The sequence below is a fragment of the Capra hircus genome, chromosome 12, assembly GCF_001704415.2.
Source record: "Capra hircus breed San Clemente chromosome 12, ASM170441v1, whole genome shotgun sequence".
In the NCBI taxonomy this organism is placed as follows: Eukaryota; Metazoa; Chordata; class Mammalia; order Artiodactyla; family Bovidae; genus Capra; species Capra hircus.
In genome coordinates, this window is record NC_030819.1 from 17,009,406 (window position 1) to 17,031,333 (window position 21,928).

The 21,928-nt window shown below is 44.8% G+C and overlaps 1 non-coding gene across 1 annotated transcript; it reads left to right on the forward strand.

Moving 5' to 3' along the window:
• Positions 1,805-1,877, forward strand: TRNAF-GAA. The gene has a single exon. It is a non-coding gene; the product is annotated as a tRNA-Phe (tRNA).

Below are 21,928 nucleotides of genomic sequence, written 5' to 3' on the forward strand. Positions count from 1 at the left end.
CCCTTATGGCAGAAAGTGAAGAGGAACTCAAAAGCCTGTTGATGAAAGTGAAAGAGGAGAGCAAAAAAGTTGGCTTAAAGCTCAACATTGAGAAAATGAAGATCATGGCATCTGGTCCCATCACTTCATGGGAAATAGACGGGGAAACAGTGGAAACAGTGTCAGACTTTATTTTTTGGGGCTCCAAAATCACTGCAGATGGTGACTGCAGCCATGAAATTAAAAGACGCTTACTCCTTGGAAGAAAAGTTATGACCAACCTAGATAGTATATTCAAAAGCAGAGACATTACTTTGCTGACTAAGGTCCGTCTAGTCAAGGCTATGGTTTTTCCTGTGGTCATGCATGGATGTGAGAGTTGGACTGTGAAGAAGGCTGAGCGCCAAAGAATTGATGCCTTTGAACTGTGGTGTTGGAGAAGACTCTTGAGAGTCCCTTGGACTGCAAGGAGATCCAACCAGTCCATTCTGAAGGAGATCAGCCCTGGCATTTCTTTGGAAGGAATGATGCTAAAGCTGAGTCTCCAGTAATTTGGCCACCTCATGCGAAGAGTTGACTCATTGGAAAAGACGCTGATGGTGGGAGGGATTGGGGGCAGGAGGAGAAGGGGACGACCAAGGATGAGATGGCTGGATGGCATCACGGACTCGATGGACGTGAATCTGAGTGAACTCCGGGAGTTGGTGATGGACAGGGAGGCCTGGTGTGCTGTGATTCATGGGGTCGCAAACAGTCGGACACGACTGAGCGACTGAACTGTACTGAACTCCAACCTCTCCTAAGCGTGCACAGAACTCTGTCCATCCCCCAGCTCACTTTGGTCTCTTCACTTCCTTAACCAATGACTTCTGATAAATCCCAAGCTCTTCTGTTTGGATTTACAACAGAGGAACTCAGAAAGAGACCTTAGAGATAGCTATCACTCCCCATATTCATACACTTTTTTCTTTCATATTCGTATGCATACATACATCTATCACTCAAAATTGGCTGTGAAGCTTCCACTTAAGTGGGTAAAACGGCGGTGATAATCAACCCCGCCTTTGGAGAATTACAATTTTATTGGAGAGGCAAAAAAAGCAAAACAAAACAAACAGGGCATTTGGGGGGTGCAGAATGTCGGTGCCTGACACGTAGCTGGTGCTTCAGAAACATTTAGTATTGATATTGGATGACCGTGGTCAATGAGCTCGCCAAGCTTTTAAGACGTACCTGGCTGATTCCGTGCAGCGTGGTGGCAGGTAAACGCAGCAGGGCGAGGACCCGGGATCGCGGAGACTGCAGCCCTATCTCCATGCCCTGGCCCATTTCTTGTCTATACCAATAATGAAAAGTGTGCGGTCACAGCTGGAAAGGGCTACTCCTAGGGCAGGGGGCTTGCCAAAGGGACCACCCTCCATCGGGAAAGCTGGAACCAGCTGTGGGCGGACTGAGCCCGCGTGCCGAGGAGCTGTGGAGCCCTGGGGGTGGGGGCGAGCAGCTATCGCTTCTTTTGACCCCGCTCCGCCGGGCTGCGGGCCAGCCCGACCCCTGAATCCTGCAGCCGAGACACCGGCTAGTTCACGCTGCCGGCTGTCGACAATTAAACCAGAGGTTCAGATTATACTGGAAAAAGTTAAGTAACGTATACTTAGCTATTTAGTCATGGCTCATAAAAAGGCAGGCTTCTAGGTATAGCCCTTTAAAAAAGAAAACCATTTAATCTGACAAGAAAGAAACACTTTTAAATGATTACTGAGAAGAGACGGGAGAAGCCAACGCCAGGAGTTCAGTGATAGTTTACTCTGAGAGCAACAAAAGGGGCGCCGAAATAGCTCAGTTGGGAGAGCGTTAGACTGAAGATCTAAAGGTCCCTGGTTCGATCCCGGGTTTCGGCAGAGCTTTCCTTTTTCAATCCAGACATTCGAATTTCGTAAATTCCCTTCGGTAGGGTAGTCTGGCTCATTAATTCCGGCCCAGGTAAAGCATGAGACTTGAAGGGCGAGCGAGAAGTGGAAACAGCCGTTCTTGGGCAACCCTAGGTGGCTTCTCCGGGCCACTTCCGGAGCGTCTCCTGGTCTGGCGTCGGAGGCGCTGCTGCGCGTGCGCAATGCGGCGCGTGGGGGCTGCAGGCTCCAGCGGAGAGCCGGATGTGCAGCGATCCGGTGACCGCAGCGCCCCCGGGTGGTGAGAGGCGGATGTGCGCTGGTCGCCGTGAGAAAACCGTAGATCTTTCTGCCGGGGCGGGGGCGCGGCCAAAAGGAAAAGCTGGTCCTAAATTTCATCCGCGTGCGTGCGTGCGTGCGTGCTAAGCTGCTTCAGTCGTATCCGAGTCTGTGCGACTCTGGGGACTGTAGCCCGTCAGGCTCTTCTGTCAGTGGGATTCTCCAGGCAAGAATACTGGAGGGGGTTGCTGTGCCCTTCTTCGAATTTCATCCGCAAAGCTTCCCAATTTGAAAATCAAAATCCCTACTGTTGAATCAAATGGCATTCCGCTGATCCTGCCCAGGGAGGGAACCGGACGGCTGGGTATTTCTGGTGAAAATACACCAAACGCGGCTCTGGGATGCCACGGTCAGGGCTATTTGTCCAATAGGTAAAAGCGTGGCAGCTTTACATCTCCGTGAAATTAATCAGTTCTACGTCGCAACAACTTTATTTACAGTCTCGATCAGAAGTTCGCAAAGTGATCCCAGGGCTAGCAGCCACAACTTCACAAGTTCTCAGCCGCGCTTGACACCTACTGAATGGGAAACTGGGGTGGGCCCATCGCTAGTTCTTTTAACAAGTATTCAGGGGATATAAAAATCGCGGGTTCTGTCCGTGGGCCAGGAAGATCCCCTGGAGGAGGGCATAGCAACCCACTCCAGTATTCTTGCCTGGGGTCCCAAAGAGTCCGAAACGACTGAAGCAACCCAGCACAGGGGATTCTGAAGCAGCTAAAGTTTGAGGGCCGATTATCTAGACATTCCTTTCAGTTTTTAAAACAGCCCTTTCCTAAGACTGTTTTTGTGGACAGACTTTTCCCTTTTGCTTTCCCCCTGCAAGTTTGAAATAAAGCTCAGAATTAATTTTTCTGAGAATTTTTGCTTTCATGGTGAATGTGTGTGTTGGTGGTGGGATCTGTTGGGGGCATGGACCCATGGGACCCACTCCAAGGCTAATGTAGTTGCTTCTGAGTAAAGAAAAGGGAACTGGGGGGCCTGATATATATTGTGCAGGCTCCTGGGAGCTGAGCCAGGATCCGAAGGTAGAAGTTGTAAGGATGCAGATTTTAACTGAAGGAAGAAGAAATTTCAGCCTATTGTGAAGTGAAGTGAAAGTCGCTCAGTCGTGTCCGACTCTTTGAGACCCCATGGACTGTATAGTACAAATTCTCCAGGCCAGAATACTGGAGTGGGTAGCCTTTCCCTTCTCTAGGGGATCCCAACCCAGGGATTGAACCCAGGTCTCCTGCATTGCAAGCAGATTCTTTACCAGCTGAGCCACAAGAGAAGCCCTTAGTCTATTGGAGTCGCTATAAAAGGGAAGATGCATTTTAGCGAGGAGATGAGTTGCTGGTCAACAGATCAAAGACAGTCATTTGTGGGACCTATGCATGAAATCTTGCATATATTCTGCTTCTCTTGGGTTGAAAGGGAAGGCAACTCACATTATGAAATCTTGTGTGCATTCAGGTTGTTATTTCACTCATTGATTGAACACCAATTATATACCTCCCTCTATGTGATCCTTAAAACTGCCCTGTGAAGTTGCTTATTATTATCTTCATTTTACATATAACAGTTTTAGGAGTGCAAGGATTAAACATATGTCAGGTGTCTACATCCTAAATGTTATTAAGAGTGAACAGATGTTGGGATGTTTGGGTGCATAAAAGTAAGAATAGTTTCAGTGAAAGCCTCTCCGTCACGTCTGACTCTTTGTAACCATATAGACTATACAGTCCATGACATTTTCCAGGCCAGAATACTGGAGTGGGTAGCCATTCCCTGCTCCAGGGTTTCTTCCTACCCCAGGGATCAAACCCAGGTCTTCTGCACTTCAGGCAGATTCTTTATCCTCTGAGCTACCAGGGACATCCAGGGAAGAACAGTTGCAGGAGTAAACTAAAACCTTTGCTGGTTAATCAGGAATGGCTCTCTGGGCAAGTAGGTCTTGATTGGGCTCTCAGAGGAAGATTTCTTGGTTAGGGAAACCCCAAACTGGAGTGCACCCAGACATCCACCTGTTCAGATGGGAGGAGAATGGTGTGGGTGCCAGGCAGTGACAGTGAGTGTTCATTTCAGGCAGCCTAAGGCCCGATTACCTTGTGGGCAGACACAATAAGACTGTGTATCTGCTGCAGGAACACAGACTTTTGTATGGGAGGTGGGCTTGAGGCTCACACTGGGTTGGAAGTCTGAAGAGGTGTTGGAAAACACATTTTAACTGAGTAACTTTTAAAGATCACATTGGCTTTCTTCAGTAATTCAGGAACCAGGGAGCGTCCCTGCTAGGAAATAAAAAGGGGTCTGAGAAGCTGTTCAGAAGGCAGAAGGAGGCAGGACAAGAAGTTATTCTAGCAGAGATCTGATTGTTTCAGACAAGGCCACCTTCCTTTGGGAGGGCCAACAGGGGTCTATCAGACGAATTGAGGGCTTCCCTTGTTGGCTCAGCTGATGAATCTGCCTGCATTGCGGGAGACCTGGGTTCGATCCCTGGGTTGGGAAGATCCCCTGGAGAATACTCCAGTATTCGGGCCTGGAGACATGACTGAGTGACTTTCACTTCACTTCACCTCTGTTGGAGATGGAGAATTTCCCTTCTACCCCTCTTGAGTTCTTATGGCTGGACTAATAATAAAATTGACCCAAGACAGATTGACAAGAGAAAAAGAGACACATTTTAATACATGCTCATGGAAGTCTCAGAGAAATGAGACCTGAGAAATGGACAAAGCAGGCAGTTTTTTTAGTCTTTAGACGAGGAAACAATCTGTGAGGAATTGACAGGGTGAAGAAACTAAGGCTTTGGGTGCTTTAATTAGTGAAGAATCTAAGCAGAATTTGGGCTTGGGGTGGTAAATTGAAATAGTAACCAGGTTTGTTCATATAGACTTCTGAGCTGAATTCCCCCTCTCTGGTGATAAGGGTGTCCTCTACCTCCTGTTGCAGGGAGAGTGCCATTCACAGGGGAGATGTTTTCCTGCTTTCAGGGAGATTTAGGAGGGTTCAGGGTCCCTCTAGCATTGGCCATTAAAAAAAAATTATTTTTGACTACTCTGGATCTTTGTTGCCATGCGTGGGCTTTCTCTAGTTGTGGAGATTGGGGGCTACTGTCTAGTTGCGATGTGTAGACTTCTTATTGTGGCTTCTCTTGCAGCAAGGGCTCAATTGCTCCTTGGCATGTGGGATCTTCCTCGACCAGGGATTGAACCCATGTCCCCTGCTTTGGTAGGCAGATTCTTAACCACTGGACCACCTGGGAAAGTCCCAGTCTATTTCGTAAGTAGCTTTGATTCAAAATAATCAATATGTCATTGAGGCACATTTTGGGGGTGACCTACCCTGGGCACTGGCACCTCACTGGTGCTGACCAGGTAATGCCAGACTGACTAGAAGATGATGTTCCCGGGAGAGGAGGAAGCTGCCATTAGGTTAGGTATTAATTCTTCATCCCAGTACTAACCAGGTCCAAGCCTGCTTAGATTCCAAGATCAGACAAGATGGGGTGCGTTCAGGGGGGTTTAGCCATAGACAAATTAGGTATTAAGTCTCGGTTTGGGGACCTTGGGCTTAGCATAAGTGGCTACATTTTGGGCTGGAAAGCTAATTTTTGTTTTGCTTTTATATTACATTTTTATTTTGCAAGAAAATAAAGTATGCAACTTAAAAATAAAATTAAAACATTAAGCAGTTCATCAAAATATTTCAGCCTACTGCATATGGAAACTATGATAGCTCGTTTTTTTTAAAACAAGGGAACAGTTAAGAAGATATTTTGCATAGGCCTCCACTGGATCTGTTTTCCTAAAAGGTTTTGCTGACTTTGTGGGAGGCAAGAATGATTAGGAAGAAGGTAGGCAACCTTTTAAAAAAATTAAATATGTATTTTATTAAAAATAACTGCATATGCATATATTTTATTTTTAAAAATATTGCACATGTATACATATTGGGGCTTCTCAGGTGGAGCTAATGGAAAAAAATCTGCCTGCCAATGCAGGAGACCCAGGTTCAATCCCTGAATCGGGACAATCCCCTGAAGTAGGAAATGGCAACCCATTCCAGCATTCTTGCCTGGAAAATTCCATGGGCAGAGAAGACTGGTGGGCTGCAGTCCATGTGGCCTCAAAGAGTCACACACGACTGAGTGACTGAGCACACACACGTGTACACGTATGTTCATACCACGTAATTTTTAACCTTAATATGTAAAGTCTACAGATGTAATCTGATCATTTTTATTGCCTTTCAGTGCCATGTGACCTGCTCTAATAGATGTCAGACACCATCAGTTTCCAGTGGTGAAGGCTGAGAAATACTGAACATACGTTGTCTCCTAGGGACCCTCTGATACCAGGTATCTCCTGGCTCTTGATAACAGATCAGGGGTAGTGTGTAGCTCTTTATAAATGGAGAGGGGTGTAAAGGGTGAAAGTGAAGTGTGGAGTCAGCCCTTATTCCAGAAAAGAAATGCTTTCAGTGGAAAGAACACCATCACATTAAAGATTTATAAGACTTAATGCTCAGCCCAGGTCTTTATTGTCAGCAGAAAGGTTGTGAATATCTCCTCTAGCTTCAAGGCCTTTATCTTGGGTGGCCAGGGGGAAGGCTTTTTCTCCTGTTTCCTTGGTGAGCTTTTGGAAAAAACCTGGGTCATCTGGGTCATCTGATAAATTTCTAATGGACAGGCAAGCATTGCTAAATGACTATCTCTTAATTATCCCAGATGCTGTATTCATTTTAGGTCAGAACTAGGATATAATGAAACTGTTACAGTTGTTACGCACAATATAAAACTGGATTAGCATTTAATAATTCATTGAGGCTTTTCATGTAATCAATGTGTACATGCCTTAATGCCCATTTTATTAGTCTTGGGTCCTATTTCTACTCATTTAAATGTAGAGTGGTTTATAGTTTAGTTTCCTGTTATAGTATTTGTCCATCTCAGACTTATCTCATGTTGAAATCTGACGTTGGTCAGAAATACAACTCCTGCTGGGATTGGCCTTCAGTTCTGGGAATACATGAATCCTGCACAATCATCCTTAACAGGTGATGTCAGAAAGGACTGCTTTGTTTAAGGATAGCTCACTTTGTTTAAAATCTTGGAGGGTTGTTTGCAGAGTAGTGTTTGGGAGAGGGCCAGCAGACAGCCTGGGGAATGAAGCAGCACAGTTTGATGAGGGGCAAGACTCTTCATAAAAGATGCCCAGGTCTCATGTGAGTTCAAAAAAATTGAAAATTTCATATAATGAGTTGTCTTAAAGCAGGGGTGTGCAAATATTTGACTGTTACTACCTAAATATATTCTACAGTGCATTTGGGGCAACCCTGCCATTACATACTCCACTGGCCTTCTAGTTCAGAGAAGCAAAGAATGACCAGAGTTGCCATTTCCAGAGTGTTGTCCATGTGCCAGGCATTCTGAGATGGGAGTTCGAATCCTGGGTTGGGAAGAGCCCCTGGAGAAGGAAATAGCAACCCATTTCAGGATTCTTGCCTGGAAAATCCCATGGACAGAGAAGCCTGGCGGGCTACAGTCCATGGGGTCACAAAAGAGTTGGACACCACTTAGCAACTAAATGGCAATAAGTGGTAGATAAGACTAGTTAGTAAAGTTGATTACATAGGTTTTTCAGGTGCCATTTGTGGGCTGAGTAGGGTGTACATTTGTCTCCGGGGATTAACTGCTGTCCTCTCTGGTAGAGAGGGAACGGGGAACATCCTTACAAGTTTATGTCCTATTTTTAAGCAAATGAGGGAGGTCAGAGAGCTTTGCTTGTATCTGCTTCTTCTCTTCTCAATTGCCTTTAGCGCAAAATAATAATTTGCCAAAGTGGCATGTTTGGGGTGGCATGTTTGGGGTGGCATGTTTGGGGTGACATGTTTGGGGTGGCATGTTTGGGGTGGCATGTTTGAGGTGGCATGTTTGGGGTGGCATGTTTGGGGTGGCATGTTTGGGGTGGCATGTTTGGGGCAGCATGTTTGGAGTGGCATATCCTGCTACCCTTGAGGCAGAATCTGCTACCCTTCAAAAATATCTACTGAGATATGACTTCTTTGTTTTTGCTGTTGCTGGTAGTTCAGGAAGGAAGAGGGTGGAGTAGAGTGAGGTGCAGACATTGCTGGCAGAGAGCGTAAAAAGTGTGGTCTCAGTGGCATGGATCCTGTTGTCTCTTAATCTTAAGTATGTCTAGAAGCAATACCAGTATACCAGTATACCTGAATTTTAAAAAGCCTCAGAATTTTAAAAAGCACTTTGCATCCTAAGATAGACCAAGACAACCCCCCAGGGGATCTCTCTGACTGGTTAGAGTCCCCATAATAAATGAAACTATCAGCCTTTCCTGAAAGTTATTAACTCTGTATTAAAGATAATTTCATTCACAACCATCTCAATGTTGTTATCTGAAGACAGGTAGTAACCTTTGAAGATAAAAATACTGTGACAAAATCACTTCTTCCCACCATGAACAAACTAACTATAAATTTGATAACACAGCTCATCTGAGGTATAGATGTGGCTTATTAGATTTTTTTTGGATTTATTTAAGAGTTTCTTGTTTGTTTTCTTTTTAAGCCTGTCTTTAAAAAAAATTGTTTATATATTTATTATTTGGCTGCACCATGCCTTAGTTACTGCACGTGGGATCGAGTTCCCTGACCAGACGGAACCTAACCCTAATACTGCATTGGGAGGGTGCAGTCTCAGCCACTGGACCACCAGGGAGGTCCCAAAGCCAGTCTTTTTAAAACTTGGATTGCCTTATCTAACCTCTCAGCAAGTAGATTACTTGTTTTTTAAAATTCGAAATGCTTTTCTTAGAGCAAATGTCTCCTTAAAGATGGACTCAGTGTTAGAAAAGTAAAAAAAAAAAAAAAAAAATTCAATAGAGTTTCAGGCAAATTGAAATGGGTTTAGCTGCTCCTCAGCATGTGGGATCTACCTGGACCCATGTCTCCTGCATTGGTAGGCAGATTCTTTACCACTGAGCCACCTGTGAAACCCCGAGCTGAACTTTTAAACCATATTTAGTATCCCATAAAGTACTGGAGATAATCTCACCCAATAGCAATGATGCGTACATTCCCTAATTGGATTGACTGCTAAGGGATTTTAATATTAAATCCATAAACTATATCTAGATTTGAACGATCTGATCTCTTATGCTAGGAATAATTATTGACAGAAAAGTTTGGTTTTGTTCCTTTTTTTAACAAAATGAAGGCCTGATTTATTTAGCTGTTGAGAAGGCAGGAATGGCATACTGGTAGAGGGTGCATAGAAACCACTCCATTGTGAGCATTGTTTTATGTCAGGATGGCAAACTGCTCCTAGAAAAATGTAGTCGGGTGCCTGTTTATTCCACATCTGATTCTGTTAGCGTCTCCTCAGTTAGTGTCCATCTTTCAAGTTCTCGCTCACGTTTTGCCTCTCATGAAGCCCATTCGCCATAGATTAAGCTGCAATGGATCGCTCCCATTTTAATCTCCCAGTGCGCTCTGCACTCTGTACTCTGCACTGGGCATGTGATTCTGTCCCATCTGTCATTTTCAGTTTCAAATGTATGCTCATTTCCTATGGCAAAATGCCACCTCCTCAGAAAAGGTGGTTTGGACATCAGGAAGAGATACTTGAGAGTCTCTGTGTTCTAGTGGGCAAATGTGAGGATTATGGAGGAGTGGTCTCCGAAAGAAGTCATCTGACCGGGAATGGCTGGAAGGATGTGAGCTTATTCCCTGAGAGGTTGGAGGAGTGCTGGGATTGAAGAAAGAAAGGAAAAGGGCAAAGACAACAGAAAAAAATCTGGCAGGCTGGAGGGGTGGTAGTGGTGGTGTAGTCACTCAGTCGAGTCCAACTTTATGTGGCCCCATGGACTGTAGGCTCCTCTGTCCATGGAAGTTCTGCAGTAGGGGATGTCAAATCCTCTCCCTAGCAGAGGTGGGGGTGGAGACAGACGTTGGGACAGTTGATCTCACCCCTAAAAGCAGGGAATCCTTAGAAGAGGGTTATCTCAGACCTCAAGAGAAACTTCAGGAGAGCCAGAAAGCAACTTTATTCCTTTTAAATCTGAGTTCTCAGTTGCGTTCATGGTAACACTGGAGTGCTTCAACCAACCTGGCTGAAGGATCTGAATTGCGAGTCACTGCAACAATTTATGGTTCATCGCTTTGAACTCTCACATTGTAAAAACCAACGATTCATCAAAGTCATGTGCATTTTCGACCGCAGTGGATGAAGTGGAGGAATGCGGTCCAGCAAGAGGCAGAGAAGGCTGAAACCACAGGTGGTACCGCAGCTCTGTGGATACATGTGGTGGGAGCTGCCTGGGCCTGAGCTCTGACCTCACCTATTGGCTGTGAAATGTTCATAGGTTCTGGAGTCCTTCTCAGTTTCGGCTGGCCACCTGTAAAATAGAAGGAAAAATAAATACTTATTTTATAGGGCTCGTGAGCGAATTAAATGAAATGATCCAGGAAGTGCTCCTCCTGTGGCACCGGGCATACTTAACGCTCAGTTGGCGCCCCCTGCTGGCCGCTCTCTTCCTTCAGGGATGGGTTCAAGCGTCAGCTCCTCCCAGTTTTCCCGGGAAATCTTCGGGGTTTTCTCGGGAAATCTTCGGGGTTTTCCCGCTTTGTACTTCCCGCACCTTATATGTTTATCCATCTAGATAATATTTCCTGACTGGCTGCTATCATCTCCTTAAGATGTCCATCCATGTGCAATGCAGAGAGCGCGCAGTCGGTGCTCAATGCAGATTTATCCAATGAATGAGTACATTTCCTTTTTCATCCTCCTGGCAGCGGTGATGGTGGCTCATCAGCATATTATGGCTTCTGGCTGTACTTGTTTTTATTATGTTCTCTAACAAGAGATCACGGAGAAGGCAAGGCACCCCACTCCAGTTCTCTTGCCTGGAAAATCCCACGGACGGAGGAGCCTGGTAGGCTCCAGTCCATGGGGTCGCTAAGAGTCGAGCATGACTGAGAGACTTCACTTTCACTTTTCACCTTCCTGCATTGGAGAAGGAAATGGCAACCCGCCTCCAGTGTTCTTGCCTGGGGAATCCCAGGGACCGAGGAGCCTAGTGGGCTGCCGTCTATGGGGTCCCACAGAGTCGGACACGACTGAAGCGACTTAGCAGCAGCAGCGGCAGCAGCAACAAGAGATCAAACTCTTTTGAAGGTCTGGGCCGAGATTCCTATTCCTTTTTTTTTTTCAGTGTTTATTTGCTTATTAATTATTTGGCTGTGCTGGGTCTTATAAGTTGCAGCTCGTGGGGTCCTTGCTCTTCCTTGGGGTATAAGGGGTCTTTAGTTTCGGCAGGACCTAGTTCCTTGACCAGGGATGGAACTCAGGCTCCCTGCATTAAGAGTATGGAGTCTTAGTCACTAGACCACCTGGGAAGTCCCCCTATTGTTCTTCTGTGCCTTAGATCACCCAGCCTTGTGCCAGAAACGTTCTGGGTTCTCAAGCAATGCTTCTTTTTTTTTTTAAAATTTTTAATTTTACTTTATTTTACTTTACAATACTGCATTGGTTTTGCCATACATTGACATGAATCCACCACGGGTGTACATGAGTTCCCAATCCTGAACCCCCCTCCCGCCTCCCACCCCATATTATCTCTCTGGATCATCCCCGTGCACCAGCCCCAAGCATCCTGTATCCTGTATCGAACATAGACTGGCGATTCGTTTCTTACATGATAGTATACATGTTTCAGTGCCACTCTCCCACATCATCCCACCCTCTCCCTCTCCCTCAGAGTCCAAAAGTCCGTTCTATACATCTGTGTCTCTTTTGCTGTCTCGCATACAGGGTTATCCTTACCATCTTTCTAAACAAGCAATGCTTCTTGACATCTATTGATTTGACAATAGGTAACTCTTTCAGACAGTCTAGAAAGATTTGTGGTTGATTTAAAATTATGGATGATTTTTAGTGTTTTTCTTTTGGTTTATGTATTAAATATTTTTCACCTGTATTATTTTAGGAAAGGAAGAAAAAAGAAACCTTCTTCAGAATTCCATGGATGGAGGATCTGGAGGGCTATGGTCCATGGGATCGCAAAGAGTCGGACACGACTGAGCAACTAACACTAAACCTTCTTCAACATGGGAAGAGTGGGAAACTGGGCCTCTGTGTTAGTGTCCAGAAAGAGCGTGGGGTTGTCTTGGCCTAACAGACAAGTCGAGGCATTTTGGGACCAGGATCTGCCAGGGCACTAACCTGCATTAATGCAGGTCATAAACCCATGAGGGAGGGTCACAGTCACACATTACATGGTTGCCATTCAATAAATGTCTTAACAACGACAGTAACTTTCCATCTTTCAAGTTCTTTAAGATATACTGACTGCTATTTTTAAGTGGGAGATTTACATAGCTTTCTAGATAAATAGAAAACAACGTAAATCTTCATCAACAGAGGATGAGATGGTTGGATGGCATCACTGACTCAATGGACATGAGTCTGAAGAAGCCCCCGGAGGTGGCGAAGGACGGGGAAGCCTGGCATGCTGCAGTCCATGGGGTCACAGAGAGTAGGACACGACTGAGTGACTGAACAACCGCTAGATAAACAGGTTTTAGAAAACTTTCCAGATATAATGGAGATTAAGAACTAAATAAAGCTTTTGTGACCCAAGAAATATAAAGAAAGCAAACAATCCAGCACCATAGAAACATGTCTTAATAATGAAGACGTTTTGCTTAATCTGCTAATGAGTAGCTCATGCATTCTTGCCAGTTATGAGGCTTCGCAGATGTTGGCCTTCAGTAGTGCTTGGGAGGTCCCCTTTGAAAAGCAGCTCTTGGGCATCACAGGCCCTGGCAGCTCCCAGGACTTGATTCTGTCCAGTGTCAATGTGAAATCATTCAGTCCAGGCCTTTTGGTACTCGGCTATTTTCAGGATTAGACCTATCAGCCTTGGATCCTAGACATTATATCTGTCATCGTATCTGCCTTGTAACTGCCATTGGTCCTTGGTAGCTGCCATATTTCTGGGCACATACTTTGACTTACTGGGCCTTAAATAAAGGGTTCACTTGGAGAAGGAAATGGCAACCCACTCCAGTACTGTTGCCTGGAAAATTCCATGGACAGAGGAGCCTTGTAGGCTACAGTCCATGGGATCACAAAGAGTAGGATGTGACTGAGCAACTTCACTTCACTTCTGTAGCTGTAGAAGGATTTTGTGTTACTTACTAGCTTCTGAGTTGGTTCTTAATACCATTTTGGAAGCATAGCCCAACTTTTCCTGGGTTGAGAGTTATGTTGTTTCTAGCTAACACCTCTTTGGGCGCCTGTTGAGGAGCTGAATTGACTTCAGTTTTCCATAGAGGCTCTGTGCTCCATGGAAGGTATTTTCCATCGAAGAGGGCAATCTAAGCTAGCCTGTGCCATCGAAAAGTACTGATTTATTATTAGTGCTTATTTACAGTTCACCTAGGCTTCTCTGGTGGTTCAGATGGTAAAGAATCCACCTGCAATGCAGGAAATGTGGGTTCAATCCCTGGGTTAGGAAGATCCCCTGGAGGAGAGCATGGCAACCCACTCCAGAATTCTTGCCTGGAGAATTCCATGGACAGAGGAGCCTGACAGGCTTGAGTTCATGGGATCTCAAAGAGTTGGACATGACTATGTGACTAACACACACACACACACACACACACACACACACACACACACAATTCATCCTGCCTAACCAACCTGCCAGGTACAGATAGGGTCATAATATTGGGAATAACTCAAAGTTTTTACCCCACTTCAAAGTCTTTTGCCCCAGCTATTTATCGAAAACCTCAGCAATCAGAAAGAATCTTGCCTAGCTGCCTGGGGGTGTTTCATATATTTTCAGAAAAAAAAATCTTGGATTGCTGGACGCCACCATTGGAACTCTGGTCTACGAGGCTTCTCTCATCTCCTGCTTGGCCTCATGGGTTCTGCCATAGTTCCATGGGGCCTGGACATGTATACATTTGGGTTGTCAGGGTGCTGAGCATTTCTATGTTCTATGGGGGAGACCTGCCGATGGATTTCAGATCTGCTAGTGCTTTGATATAAAATAACCCCCTGGGAGTAGAATGGAAGTGCACCATCATCTCACATTTAGGACTGGGCTGGGTCCCCTGATGGCAGGGATTACTGACACTCAGAATGATGGGCCTTGTTCAAAAGTCCACCCAGATGCTATTAAATCCTGACTGTGAGATGCGGTCTGACACAGCGGTTCAGAGCATAAATTCTGGTGCCATTGACCTCTGGCCTTGCCACTGACCCTGTGGAAATCATTAAGTCTCAGTTTCCTTACTGTAAAATGGGGATGATAATAGTATTTCCCTAACAGGAGTGTTGTGATCATTCAATTGCTAATATATGTAACTGATACATACATGACCATGTGTAGAATAGATAGCTAGTGGGAAGTTGTTGTATGACGCAGAGAGCTCACCCTAATGCTCTGTGATGACTTAGTGGGGTGAGATGTGGGGGTGGGAAGGAGGTTCAAGAGACAGGGGATACGTGTATACTTATGACTGATTTGTATTGTTATATGGCAGAAACTTGAACTCCGGGAGTTGGCGATGGACAGGGAGGCCTGGCGTGCTGCAGTCCATGGGGTTACAGAGAGTCGGACATGACTGAAAGACTGAACTGAACTGAACTGAACTGGCACAAACTGGCACAACTATCCCCCAATTAAAAATAACATTATTTCCAATTAAAAATGTAAATAAAAAATAAAAAAACAAAACAGAAGCTGGTACATGCTAAGCTCCAAAATGGTATTTGTTATATGACTTTGTCAAGTATTTGTCACATATAAATATTCTCATCTTTTTTGTAGTTTATTGATTTTTTAACTGAAGGATAATCGCTTTACAGAATTTTCTTGTTTTCTGTCAAATATCAACAAGGATCAGCCATAGATACACCTGTGTACCTGTGTCCCCTCGCTCCCATCTCCCTCCCCATCCCACCCCTCTAGATTGTTACAGAGCCCCTGTTTGAGTCATATAGCAAATTCCCATTGGCTGCCTATTTTACATATAGTAACCTAAGTCTCCATGTTACTCTCTCCATACCTCTCACCCTCTCCTTCTTCCCGCTGTCCACCTTCCCCTGCCCCCCTTGTCCGTAAGTCTATTCTCTACGTCTGTTTCTCCACTGCTGTCCTGCAAATAATTTCATCAGTACCATCTTTCTAGATTCCATATACATGCATCAGTATACAATGTTTATATTTCTCTTTCTGACTTACTTCACCCTGTACAATAAGCTCTAGGTTTGTCCACTTCATTAAAACTGACTCAAATGCGTTCCTTTTTATGGCTGAGTAATATTTTCTCATCGTCTCGATAATTTATTACAGAGAAACAAATGGGATGAATTTATTAAAAGGAAATGTATTTTTCACGTTCCCAGTCATTTGGAAGTCTCTGAAGCTGTGTTTAACTTAACACACTTCACTTTGGCACCAAGTCCTGCAAAGGTGGAGGGAACGCTCCCTCCCCCGGCAATGAGGCTGGAGTGACAGAGGTAGGTCTCCCTGTGACGTGAGGGGAGGATCTAGGGTCAGATGGAAAATAACAGCATAAACAAATGGGATCTAATTAAAATTAAAAGCTTCTGCACAACAAAGGAAACTATAAGCAAGGTGAAAAGACAGCCTTCTGAATGGGAGAAAATAATAGCAAATGAAGCAACTGACAAACAACTAATCTCAAAAATATACAAGCAACTTATGCAGCTCAATTCCAGAAAAATAAACGACCCAATCAAAAAATGGGCCAAAGAACTAAATAGACATTTCTCCAAAGAAGACATACGGATGGCTAACAAACACATGAAAAGATGCTCAACATCACTCATTATCAGAGAAATGCAAATCAAAACCACGATGAGGTACCACTTCACACCAGTCAGAATGGCTGCGATCCAAAAATCTGCAAGCAATAAATGCTGGAGAGGGTGTGGAGAAAAGGGAACCCTCCTACACTGTTGGTGGGAATGCAAACTAGTACAGCCACTATGGAGAACAGTGTGGAGATTCCTTAAAAAATTGCAAATAGAACTACCTTATGACCCAGCAATCCCACTGCTGGGCATACACACCGAAGGAAACCAGAATTGAAAGAGACACATGTACCCCATTGTTCATCGCAGCACTGTTTATAATAGCCAGGACATGGAAACAACCTAGATGTCCATCAGCAGATGAATGGCTAAGAAAGTAGTGGTACATATACACAATGGAGTATTACTCAGCCGTTAAAAAGAATTCATTTGAATCAGTTCTGATGAGATGGATGAAACTGGAGCCGATTATACAGAGTGAAGTAAGCCAGAAAGAAAAACACCAATACAGTATACTAACACATATATATGGAATTTAGGAAGATGGCAATGACGACCCTGTATGCAAGACAGGAAAAAAGACACAGATGTGTATAATGGACTTTTGGACTCAGAGGGAGAGAGAGAGGGTGGGATGATTTGGGAGAATGGCATTCTAACATGTATACTATCATGTAAGAATTAAATCGCCAGTCTATGTCTGACACAGGATACAGCATGCTTGGGGCTGGTGCATGAGGATGACCCAGAGAGATGTTATGGGGAGGGAGGTGGGAGGGGGTTCATGTTTGGGAATGCATGTAAGAATTAAAGATTTTAAAATTAAAAAAAAAATTCCAAAAAAAATAAAAAAATAAAAAAATAAACATAAACATGATGAAAAAGAAAAAAAGAAAATAACAGCAAAAGCCGAGGAAAGGAACCTGTGTTAGTTCTCTGGGGCTGTCACACCAACGTCCCCTAGTCCTGGTGACTATTGTCTGATGGTTCTGAAGGCTAAAAGTCCAAGATCATGGTGTCAGCAGTGTTGGCTCTTTCCAAGGGCCCTGAGGGTGAAGGTGGTCAGTGCCTCTTGCCTTGTTTGGGTGGTTTGCAGGCGCCTCTGTGTGTAGAAACAGTACCTTGATCTCTGTGATCTTCACGCAGGGTTCTCCCTGTGTGTCTCTCTGTCCAAATGTCCCCCTTTTATAAGGACACCAGTCATACTGGCTGAGGGCCCACTTGAATGACCTCATTTTCACTTAACTGTTACATCTTCCCAGGTGGCTCAGTGGGAAAGAATCCTCCTGTGATGCAGGAGACACGCGTTCGATCCCTGGATTGGGAAGATCTCCTGGAGAAGGGAATGGCAACTCACTCCAGTGTTCTTGCCTGAAAATTCCCATGGACAGAGGAGCCTGGAGGACTACAGTTCATGAGGTGACAAAGAATTGGACACGACTTAGTGACTAAACAACAGATAACAAAAAATTACATCTGCAACAACCCTATTTCCAAATAGGATCACATTCTGAGATACTGGGGTTAGGACTTTATTTTGGGGGAATACAACTCAACCCTTAACGAAACCCTGCTGGCATTTTCTAGAAACAGCTACTGAGGATGAACCAAGAGAAGATTCTATTATTTCTTTGGTAGGGAGAAAGAAACCAGCTCTACCCAGGGGCTTAAATTGGAACAGAATCTTCCTTTTTTCGTGGAAGGTGATAGGACCATGCAGCCCGCGGAGTGATGCTGGCTTAGCTTGTCTTATCTCACCTTGGCGCTCAGGACTCCTTCCCCATGTGTCTGAGGGTCCCAAGGCCACTGGCAAATGGACCTGGCTATGGTCTGACTGACCCAGGATGGCTGAGAGCTGGTGGAGGCTGACGGCTGGCCCCGGTCCTGGATTCCCTGCAGCCTCACACCCTTCTCGTGTGGAGCAGACAGAAGCCATGCCACAGCGGCTCACTGGCATCCCGCCATGCTTTGTGCAGTGATGCTTTTCCTTGCTGAGCCCTCTGAAGGTGCTGCCACCCACTGAACTTCCAGGGCCTCTGAGGAGCTTTGCTGGGGTCACCACTGTTTCCAAGTGAAGTGAGCCACCAGCAGTTCTTGGTTACAGGTTCCAACTGCCTAAGCCCCGGTCACAGCTGGTTTTGAGTTTTGCTCTGGAAGGTCTTTCCTGGATAGTACGGTCTGGAAGGAGATCATCTTGTCCTCATATAAAGGGGAAGGGGGTCAGCTCATTCTGTTGTTGTTGTTGTCTGGTCGCTAAGTTGTATCCGACTCTTTGCGACCCCATGGACTGCAGCATGCCATTTTACTGAATTTAAATCCACAGATGGATTCCCACTTCCTTTTTCTTTTTCCTTCTCCCCTTCTTCCCAAGTGATTTCCAGCTATTGTATCTTGTATTGTATCTTCTACACACTAAAGCTGTATCCATGAGACATTAGTGTTATCAAATCACTCTGATTTGGGCTTGAGGGAAATGAAAAATGATTTTTTAAAACTGAAGTTTTTAGAACACTTTCCTGGAAAAGTAAAATAAGGTGAGGTCATTTCAGCCCAGCTAAAGGAGCAGGAATATCTACAGAAGAGGAGGGAACGGGCTACTGTGTGTGTTTGTGGCAGAGCCAAGGGGGTCCCACTGTTGGGGAGGGCCAATACAGAAGAAGGAGCTGATCCCTTCTCTGAGGCCAGGGGTGAATGTGTGTCTGCTCACAAGGTGGCTGCTTGGAAATGGCCTAGTTGTAAAACCTCAAATGGGGGCCTGACCGGTGTGTATGTGGGGTGCGGGGGTGGTGGATGTGATGATAGAACCTTTAACAAAGGAACTGTTGTTTTGCTTCCTCAAGGAATTAGCCAGCCCTTGTAGCAGTGGTAATATTAATACATTCACTTTGAAGTTGGAAAGCTAAGATCCTCCCCTCCTGGCTACGTGGTCACAGGTGACTGCACATGGGGGAGAAATAGAGGTCATGGACAAGATCTTGTATCTCCTCTCTGCTCCTTCCAAGGCACAAAACATGTATCTTAGGACAATGGACCTTCACACACCCCTCACCATGGGGCAGGTTGACCAGTTGACGGAAGCTCGGCCTTAATCAGAAAAAACAGGGACTCTGTTTAGAAGGTCAGAGTTGAGTCCCAGCACTGCTGGCGGCTGCATGATGATGCAATCTTTGCTAAGAAGTCTAATTTCTTTGATCTCATCTATGAAAAGTAAGACAACGCCTGCCACCCAGGGTTGTTGTGAGCTGCAGATAAAATCGCTCATGTGCAAATGAAATTGCATGTGTTGACACACCCTGCCAGCTAGGAAGCACCTCTATATAGGTGATGGCTGGCATTGTGTGTTATTATGGTTGTTTTATTATTTAGCACTGAATTTACAATAGGTTTATCAAGGAATAATAGCAGTGGATAAGCAAAATGTTATAGATCCATGCAACAGAGTATTATTCAGCCATAAAAAGAAATAAGTCCTGATATATGCTATAGTGTGAATGAGCCTGAAAAACATTAAACTAAATGAAAGCGATCGTTTACCAAAAGACTACGTATTATGTGATTCAGTTCATATGACACGTCCAAAACAGGCAACTCTATAGAGACAGAAATAGTGTTTGCTTAAGGCTGGGCAGAAAAGAGGGTGATAGCTAGTGGGTATGGGGGTTTGTATAGTAAAGAAAATATCCTAAATTTGGTTGAGGCATTGGTCGCACAACTCGGTGAATGTGCTAAAAATGGAAAGTTGGACACTTTCAATGAGTTCACTGAATGGCATGGGAATTATATCTCAATAAATTTGTTACCTGAAAAACAAACAGCAGCAGTTGGAATTACCCAAGGGTTCTGAATGTGAAACAGTATCTTTCTTTTTTTTGTACTCATTAAAAGGTATCTGGGTTCCTCTGTTGACCATATAGCAGCTAACCTTGATAGGCACTTGCGTGAAATGCCAGGCTGTCTGTTTCATCCTCACTACAAGTTTTGGTCCCCAGTTTAGGGATATGGGGGCAAGTAAAGCCCAGAGAGGTTAAGCAACTGGCCCTACATTACAGAGCTAGTGAGTCACCATGTTGGAGTTTAAAGGAAGGTGGATTCTCCATCCTACCCTTCACCTCCTCTCGTCTTCCTTGAGAGCGTATGTTGCAAGGTTTGGGACTCTATTTTGCCTCTGTGGGCTTTCCACTAAATTTAGATGGCCATGGCTAGTCCTACTTAAATGTATACCATGTAATATGCCATCATGGAGAAAAAAAAAAGCAGAGTCTAACTCTTTCCAGGAACTGTTATTTGAAGAAGGCATAAACTCAGCAGCAGCAACTCCATCTGACTTTGCTGCTGGACTTATATTTGACCTTGAGATCATTCCAGGAAGGTGCCCATTTCTCAGTCTTTTCTTCCCCTTCCTAGAAAGCCAGAGTTTCAGATATTATTAAAAGCATATGGGGGTTTCCTTGATGGCTCAGTGGTAAAGAATTTGCCTGCCAATGTTAGGGACATGGGTTTGATCCCTGGTCAGGAAAGATCCCTCATGGCGAGGAGCAACTAAGTCCGTAGGCCACAGCTCTTGAGAGCCTGTGCTCTAGAGCCTGGGAGCCGCAACTACTGTGCCCACGTGCTGCAACTACTGAAGCCTGTGCCATAGGGCCCACGGTCTGCAACAAGAGAAGCCGCTGCAGTGAGAACCCCACTCCCCACAACTTGAGAAGAGCCCGCGCAGCGATGAAGACCCAGCACAGCCAAAAATAAATAAATACAATTACATTTTTAAAAGCCTACATGTGTATCTGTTTTCAGTGGGAAAAAAGGGTGTCTGTTAGGTCGATTAACTGGGGAATCATTTAACATTTTAGTAAGATTTGGGGGCCCAATGTGCTTTTGTGATGTAACCTGTTGTGAATACGGAAGGCATTCCTCAAGGCATCTACCGTTCCTGACACTCCAGATTATATCCCCCTTTGACGCTGGGTCAAGGCAGTTTCCAGCATGGTAGCAGGCCTTACCACCAGAATAGATTAATTTTGTCATTACCCTTTCTCAATTTCTGCCTTTGACCAGAAAAAAAAGAGGTTAATTGTGTGCCATTTCTCAGGAGAATGAGGTATCAGCATTTTAATTCCTGATATTTTATGAATTGTGGGCAGCTAATTAAAACTTAAAGATTAGAGGAGCTATTTTGGCTAAGAGGCCTTTTGCAGGATTGTGAAATGGAGAGAACAAAGGGTTGTCTTTTCTTTTTATTCCAACAGCTTAAATGAAACTTCAGGCTGAAATAGAGCCCTGAATTGTTTTACACACTGAGTATTCATTGTATTGATTCTAATTTTAATTTTGCGGAGAGTGGTGCAGCATCTGAAAGCTGTTGAGGGGTGAACACTGAGATTGTTGGGCATGTTAAGCAGCAGGATTTGTGTTTGGAGGCTCCGTGTGACCCTTCTTGACTTTTGAGAGACATCTTAAAGTCAGATAGGAACCACTTACAGATTCTATTAGATGTCCGTAATTGCCATCTCAGAACTCAATAGGAATTTAGATCTCTTCTGTTCTCCCTCATAGTTAACTGTTTGAGTTGCTCTTTGGCTGATTAATGGATCTGCCACAAGCATAGGATTTTTCTCGGTTCCTTTGCTACCTGGTTGGCTTTCAGGCTATTCCATTTGTTTGAACACCACTGACATCACTGAAACCCGCATCTTCTGGGATGTGAATCAAGGAAGCTGCTTGCCCCTACCCTGTGTGACATGTGTCGCTCAGTTGTGTCCGACTCTTTGCGATCCCATGGACTATAGCCCACCAGGCTCCTTTGTCCATGGGATTTTTCCAGCAAGAATACTGGAGTGAGTTGTCAGTTTCTACTCCGGGTGATCTTTCCAACCCAGAA